This window comes from Malania oleifera, chromosome 8 (assembly GCF_029873635.1).
Source record: "Malania oleifera isolate guangnan ecotype guangnan chromosome 8, ASM2987363v1, whole genome shotgun sequence".
NCBI lineage: Eukaryota > Viridiplantae > Streptophyta > Magnoliopsida > Santalales > Ximeniaceae > Malania > Malania oleifera.
The window spans coordinates 98,558,311-98,566,224 of NC_080424.1; the positions used below are offsets into that span (position 1 = coordinate 98,558,311).

At 33.3% G+C, this 7,914-nt stretch overlaps 1 long non-coding RNA gene across 1 annotated transcript; it reads left to right on the forward strand.

Moving 5' to 3' along the window:
• The first annotated feature begins 1,935 nt into the window (after positions 1–1,935).
• LOC131163081 (uncharacterized) lies at positions 1,936–7,914 on the forward strand. The gene is made up of 3 exons (XR_009138912.1): positions 1,936–2,188; positions 2,392–2,724; positions 7,668–7,914. It is a non-coding gene; the product is annotated as an uncharacterized LOC131163081 (long non-coding RNA).

The following is a 7,914-nucleotide window of genomic DNA, read 5'->3' on the forward strand; positions in this document are numbered from 1 at the left end:
AGAGAGAGAGAGAGAGAGATAAAAATCTAAGTTTGTTTAGCTTGGAAGAAATGATAATTTCCTTTTATATCCCTTTGACCCGGGAAATTTCCAATTTTGTCCCTCTCTTAATATTTAAACCCATTTTTCATATTTCGGGTTCTTACATATACTATATGTGATCAGAAGTTGGATGGTAGTTTAGATTAGTATTCAAGGCATGGTACCGTAGCTATTTAGTTTAGTTCAGACTTGTGCTACCACCCCTGCCAGTAGAGGGGGTGGGAGATAGATAGTTGATGTGGCTTCAGTGTAGTGTTGTAGACGTCCCCCTGGTAGTCCGGACTAGGGTAGGGCGGGCCCATCGTACTTACAAACATATTAACTTGGTAGTGGTCGACCAACCATTGTCAGGTCTCGCCTTCGAACTGCACAACCCGTTATGGGGGGTAATACATGAAATCAGCTAACTATCCTTCCTGGGTATATTTTAGAATTATCAGTTATGGCAGACAATTTTATAATAACAAAAAGTTAGTATGATTTAATATGCATATGATTATATACCTATTAATCAGTTATTATATTACAAATTTTTACCAGACATGTATCACGTATTTTTTATTTATTATAATACAAAAATATTCATGTTGCCACACAATTTAATTTAGTTTATTTTACCTTACTGAGATGTGTCACCCAAGCTTAAAAATATTTTAGGAAACCCAGACCGACAGGCGGATTGAGCTCCGTGCCGTTAGGGGCAGTTTATACTACTTTGCTAGGAGGGTGAGTTTTAAACTAGGGTCAGTTGGTTTTTGATATGTGATCCTAGTTTTTATCTTTTAATGTCTTAGGGATTGTATATATATATTTTACAGAATTATTGTGGATTGTGAGTAGCTCTGGTACTGTTATTATGGATGAATTTTATTTTTACCGATGCTTAGGTGTCTGCTGTGTATGATAGGTGTGTCCTCGTTACCCACGGGTTCGGGTCGACATCACTATATCATTAGTTATTGGTATCAGGGTATTTAATGTGATTGATTATGTAGTAAATTTAGCAAGTTGTTACAGTTTGATATCAGAGCATAGGTTGTTAGGTTCTGTAGACCTTAGAATGTAGCGAAAACAATACCTGAGTATAGGATAAAGGAATTTGAGGTCTTGTTTTATAGTCTAGATGCAAGACTTCTGTGATGATTTATGTGTCTTTCCTAAGGTGACGATTTCAGGAAAGTCATGGTAAACTATCGTCGGGTTAGGTATCTAGGTTGCATGATTGAACCTTGAATTAAGATCAGGGATGATAAACCAGTTAAGGATATGATATACTAGTTAAATGATTTGTGTGGGGTATGTTGTGGTAATAGGGTCCTAAGTTAAGTTTATAATTTTTTTAGGATGGACCCTGGAGTTGGTAGCACCCATACTAGTGGTAATGAGGGTGTTGGGCCCTCGGGCGTAGCTGGTGGCGATTCAGACACAACACTACACAGCGTGGCTCAATAAATCATGACTGAAATTGTCAGCACTACAAAAAAATTGATTTTTAGTGACGAAATTATTAGTGACAGATTCAATTTCGTCACTAAAAGTGGGTATTAGTAATAATTTTAATAATCGTCACTAATACGAAATTATTAGTGACGAAATTGAATCTGTCACTAATAATTTAGTTACTAAAAATCGAAAAAATTCGCGGGAAATCATTTTTTGCGTAAAAATTATCCCGAAAAAATATTAGCGATGATTTCTACAGTATAGAGAACCGTCACTAATACTTTCCTTATTTTAAAAAAATAAAATTTTAATTTTAAAACATTAGTGACGGATTTATAAATTCGTTACTATTGACCCACTATTAGTGACGAATTTGAGAATCGTCACTAATTCTCTTCTTATTTTAAAAAAATAAAAATTTTATTTAATGCTATTAATGAGAATTTCAATATTCGTCACTAGCGCTTCCCCAAATTCTTGTTTCCCCGGTTTTCCCCCCCAATATTTCCCCCAATTTCTTGTTTCCAGCGCGCAGCCCCTCCCGATCCTCCTCTCTCCCAATCCTCCTCTCTCCGTCACCCGTCGCCGTCGACGTCGCCCGTCGCCGTTGCCTCGCCATCGCCGTTGGATCACATCTGAAGCGTCTCATAGGTTACCTTGTCATTTTTCCCCTTCGGATCATCGCATCTGAAGCATCTCAGAGGTAAGTGACTCCAGCTCTTTTGAGTTTTCAACGAATCTCACTTTTATTTTTTCAACCAAAAAATATAATTTTTTTAGAAGTGTTCGATTCTGTTATTCTCTTTAAGATGCTTGGAATTTGTTCCAACCATATTCTGTTTCTTCGATTCTGTCTCTCTCTCTCTCTCGGGTGCATTTTCCTACTCTTATCCTTCGACTCCAAAGTTCGAAACTGTGACACGGGCCCTGGGACCTGGATTCGCGCGTCCCCATGGGCAGCCATAGACGCTGAATATAAAAGGGGCACTGCATCTTCATCCCTCTTGTCCGTGTATGAACACTGCATCTACTCCCTCTGCCATCGCTGCTCCTGACGCTCTGGTTTCCCGGAACCGATTTGGGAGGTACTCATCTGGTTGCGCATTGAATCGCAGCAAATCGCGGGAATTAGTGCCCATGGGTCTCGCCGGCAATTCTCTGGTTAAAAGCGAGACAGGGGATGCCGAATACGTGATCGAGGATGTTCCCCATATCATCGATTACATTTCTGATTTCCCTGTATGTTTATTCATCTCTCTCTCTCTCTCTCTCTCTCTCTCGTGGTGTTTGATTTTGGTTCATTGATTTTTTTTATTCCCACCAGTTTATTTCTGTTCATCTCTTTCATTTTAGTTTCTAAATATCTACTCTGCATATGGGATTGGGGTTTTCATATATGACGATGGAATTCAGTTATGTGAGCTTTTGATAACCTCCCTTGGTGTGCGTATGTGGTGTTTGCTTGATTTACTTTATATGAATATGAGCTTGGTCTTTTTATTTGGATCCTCTCTGTGAAGTAAGAACTCTTTCCTTCTTTGTTATTATTTTGATCTTATGCACAAACACATTCCCCAGGAGAGTTTTCAAACAACTTTGCCCTCTCTCCAAAAGCGAAGGAAACAGGAAACGAAAAAAACTAAACTGAAATAGACTTTTTTGGGTAAATGATGCGGAACGAACCCTCAACTAAATTTTCCAATAGCATGCTGGTCTTGCTTTTAGCGAATCCTATGTCCACTTTGTATATAGAGTATGATTAGATTAATGTTTTTTTGGTAACTTTCTTGATTAAGTAGATCTCCGCTGAGCAATTTGAGACCAGCTGCAATTGCCTTCTTAAATAAAGAATTCATTAATTATTTTATAAACAGTTGTTCATTTTTTTAGCAGTTGGGTGTGTGTTTGTGTGTGTTTTGAATAATCTTTTCTATTGCATTGCTGCGCCAGGAGATAGTTTGGGATTACAATGTCATACACATCAGATTTTCTTTTCTTCCATTTTGAAAAGAAACAATAAGCTTTAGGCATCTTTTTTTCTTGGGCATGAACAGAGCTTAAGTTTCATTTTATATATATATATATATATATTATAAAAAAGGATGTTAAAATTGGTTCTGAAAATGAACTAATTCGTTGGTTATCTTTTCTGTGGATGTTAAGGCATTATGATATAAACTAATTTCACTTCTATTTGCTCATTGATGGGCAAACTTAATATCTCTTAATTCTGCTGTATTGCTTTTCATTTATTTATTTATTTTAAACCATGTTATTGTACATAATATCTTGGATTATACTGGGAATACCAAATACAAAACATAATAAAGATAAAAGCATAATATTTTTTTCTTTTTTTTTTCTTTAGTGTTTGTGCACAAACACCAGGGTTCATGCATATTTTTAGGTTATTTATACCATATAATTTTGTCTTTTTTTGTGTGTAACATATTGTGCATTTTCTTGTTACTATCTTCCCTCATTCAGAATGACAAGACAAAGAACTTAACTAGAGTTGTTTTCATGGGTGGAGCCACATAGAATGCTCGGACGCAACCCTCCTAACCGCTTTATCTCCCTCTCCCACCCTACCTCACCCCACCAGGCCTCCAACAAAAAAAGGATTAAAAGAAAAAGAAGCACACAAATGCTAACATTGCAAGACCCTATTGACAACAACTGGCAACTGTTACGGTCTTGCCATGTGTCCAGTTGTTGTCTTAACCTTTCCAGTCCTACAGAGCAGCTTGAATACAGAAAAGAATACCATAACCTCGTTGAAAAACATAGTTCTAGAGAGAGAGAGAGAGAGAGAGAGAGAGAGATAACTCTGTAGAAAATCAGGAAAATTTAGTGACAATCAAGAGAAAATACAAGAAATTTAGAGAGACTTAAACTGAGTTAGAAGAAGCTGAAAAATCAAGTAGGTGTTCTTAATTTTCATTTGTTCACCTAGGGATTTTGGGTATCTAAAGGAAACAATGGTAGAAACTTGTATAAGGTTGAATCCTAATTAGGAAGATTTAAGCTTGTTATCTCTAATTACTTGATATGGTTGCATAATGCATACATGTATTTTTTTTTATTGTTATCATGGTTGTATATCTTATTTAGTTGGGAAAATTTCATATGATAAATATTCACTTGTAAGGATGATAGCTTTACTTACTATGTCAAATCTTGTGTATGCATATGTCAAATTGTTATAGTGTGAAATAGATTACATTAGTTGTCGTGGCTGTGAAATTGCAAAATTTAAGCAAGTAGGGATTGTGTTTCCCTTGGGTGAAAGGCCCTAAATCTTCATCTGGTATTTTTGCATTAAGTAATGGTTGGCCAAACTGTAATTTGGCACTTGAACTAAATTATAAATGACTTATTTGAACCTATCAGGTACAAGTTTTATGAGAAAATATTCAATTTACAGACGGTATGTTGTCGAAATTTCGTTAATTTTTTTAAAAAAAAAACCATGTACAATTATAATTATGATAAAATGAATGTTAAAATATTTTTGAAAGAATGAGTAAAAGTTATAAATCATAAGAAAGGAGGCAATGTAGGCTTAGTTCATTTAAAGAAGCATTTATTTTTATATTTTTAGTGCGGTAAGCCTAAAGCATTCATTGTCAAGCCTAAATCATTGAAAATTTTAAAAATACTTGGCTAAGGATCTAAAAATTAGAAAAATGCATAAGTTGAATATATACCTAACTCAGAGGGAGCATCATTTTCATAATTCTTTAAATTAAATGTTCTCATCATCTCATAACATTTATGTCCATATGCGTAGATGAATAACAATACTACATTGAGCTCAACACTATCCACTGTTCTCTGTTATTTATATTCTTTAATGGATAGATTATATATTGTGATTTGTTGATTGCTACCTGATTGCATGTTAGTCTAGAATGCCTTCTGCATGGCGGATGCAGTTGATGTGTATTGTATGCTGGTAGTGGATATAGGTTTTCGTGTGCCTTAAATTAAATTATAAATGACTTATTTTAACCTATTAGGTACAAGTTTTATGGGAAAATGTCCAATTTACAGATGGTATGTTATCAAAATTTGGTTAAAATTTTTCCAAAAAAAAATCATATACAATGATAATTATGATAAAATGAATGTTAAAATATTTTTGAAAGGATAAGTGAAAGTTAAGAATCATAAGAAATGAGGCAATGTAAGGTTAGTTCATTTAAAGAAGCATTCATGACTAAACATGCCTAAAAGACTTTAAACATTATCACAAAAAAATAAAATAAAAAATAGTGACATTTATAATAATAATAATCTAGAAATCAAGCTTTTTATTTATCTTCTAATAAAAGCAATTGTGGACGGTGGATTATTACCAATTTATTTTTTTATTATTATTTTGTCGCCAAGAAAATTAATTGAAATCAAGGAAGCTATGTAACCAAGAATGATTCATTGAAAACATAAATCAAATTTCATAACTGTTGGAAGTACTTTCAAGAATCAAGATTATTAAGAACAACCATTCCATATAATTTTTTCAAGTTGTATACAAATTCACAAGATGCAAAACACACTGCAAGTAACTTATCACACTTGTACACCAAGCCAAATGAACATGTTTAAGCCAAGTGTTAGAGACTGATTTATTGTTTAGTTCCTATAATGACTAGTCAAGAATCATAGTCTATACAAAATAATACTCACGGGAGATATAAAACTCCCATTGAAATTGAATGACTACAATGCATTTTACAATAAGGACATTTATGGTTTGGAGAATATGATTTTTCCTCTATATTGTTTGTATTTTTTGAAATTGAAGGCAATGAAAAATCTAAAGAACAGTTAATTATGCGATTTCATTAAATAGTCCCCTTTCTAAACATCTTTAGTTAAAGTAATCTCAACAATTGTACTGAAACTTCAGATGGTATGAAAAATTTAAGGTAGTGCACTAATCAAGGGGCAATGTGCAAACACCCATGATTCACAATCTTTGAATCCCATATTTACAAGTGAAAAGCCAAGTAGCAGGTATAATGCATAAAAAAGGTAGGATGCAACCAAGTCAGTATTTTGAGCAAATAATAAAATGAAAAAGAAAAAAAAAAAGAAAAGAAAAACAACTGATAATAAATTGCAACTCATGTTATTTCTCCTACAAAATCATCTTGAGTAGCACTGTCGTTGTCCATGATCTTCATCCTAAGTTTGGAGACCTCGCCAGCTATCAACAAAAATTGTTTTCACTTTCCTTCTATAATTGCTTAGGCATAAATTTAAACTGATTGAAGACCCACCTGATGCAATGCTGCTTTTCTGCTCCTGAGTATAGCAAAAGAGGATGACATAAGGATCCACATTACTTGCTCGTAAGCACCTAAGCTCATAAAAAAGGTAACAGAGGACTCAAATATTAGACATAAAATTATTTAATTGGAGATTAGGATAGAAGGACAGACTAATTTCATGTCCTAAAAAATTAATCAACTATTTGAAAGGTCTTAAACATCATCATAGAAAAAAATTATAAAATAATTTTCATGACTAAACATACCTAAAAGACTTTAAACACTATCATAAAAAAGAAAGAAAGATAAAACAACCTCCATAACTAAAGGTGTCTCAATCTTAAGATAATAATTAATAAACAGTATCAAATTCTCGATGGCTGATTCAGCTGCTTTGGCATTTTCTATTATTGGTGTTCTCTTCAGTTTTTTTGTTGATTTGTTGGTTGCTCATTGTTTTTATTGCCTTGTTGGTTTCCTGTTTTGGGTCTTCCTGCACTTTTGTATCCTCAGGCCTCTGACTTGAGCTTTGTTTATTAATGAATTCACTCGATTTTATCTTTCAAAAAATTAAAAGGTAATTACACATAATATATATAAATAGTTGCAAGTATAGTTGTGTGTGTATCTTCTCATGGTTATTCAAAGATCCTTTCATCCCTTCGACTTTATAGACTACCTTTCAAGTGTGCAACTCAATGGAAATATGTGAACTTAGTGTTTAGCTTTAAATACTGACATTATTTTTTTCATTATTAATATTACTACCGTACAAATTGTGTAATATGCATGATTATGAAATCTTTGCGAATTTGTTATATCATATAATTATTTTTCCTGATTATACTGAGCGTCAGCTCTCTATTTGTATACTAATTTTTTTTAATGAATCTTAATTTGTAGTGTTCGCGGCTGTCATAACATCAACACGATGCCATGCACGCATGCACCACAGTCGTCGGATGCAACTTTTGATTATTTTTTTGTAATTTTTATTGTGATTTGAACAAATGGAATTTTTGTATTTTAATTTGAATTTGTATTTGAATTTTAAAATTTTTTTTATTGTCTGAACAGATGTTATTTCTTTATATTAATTGAATTTGTAATTGAATTCGAAATTTTGAATGATTTATGAATTTTGTAATAA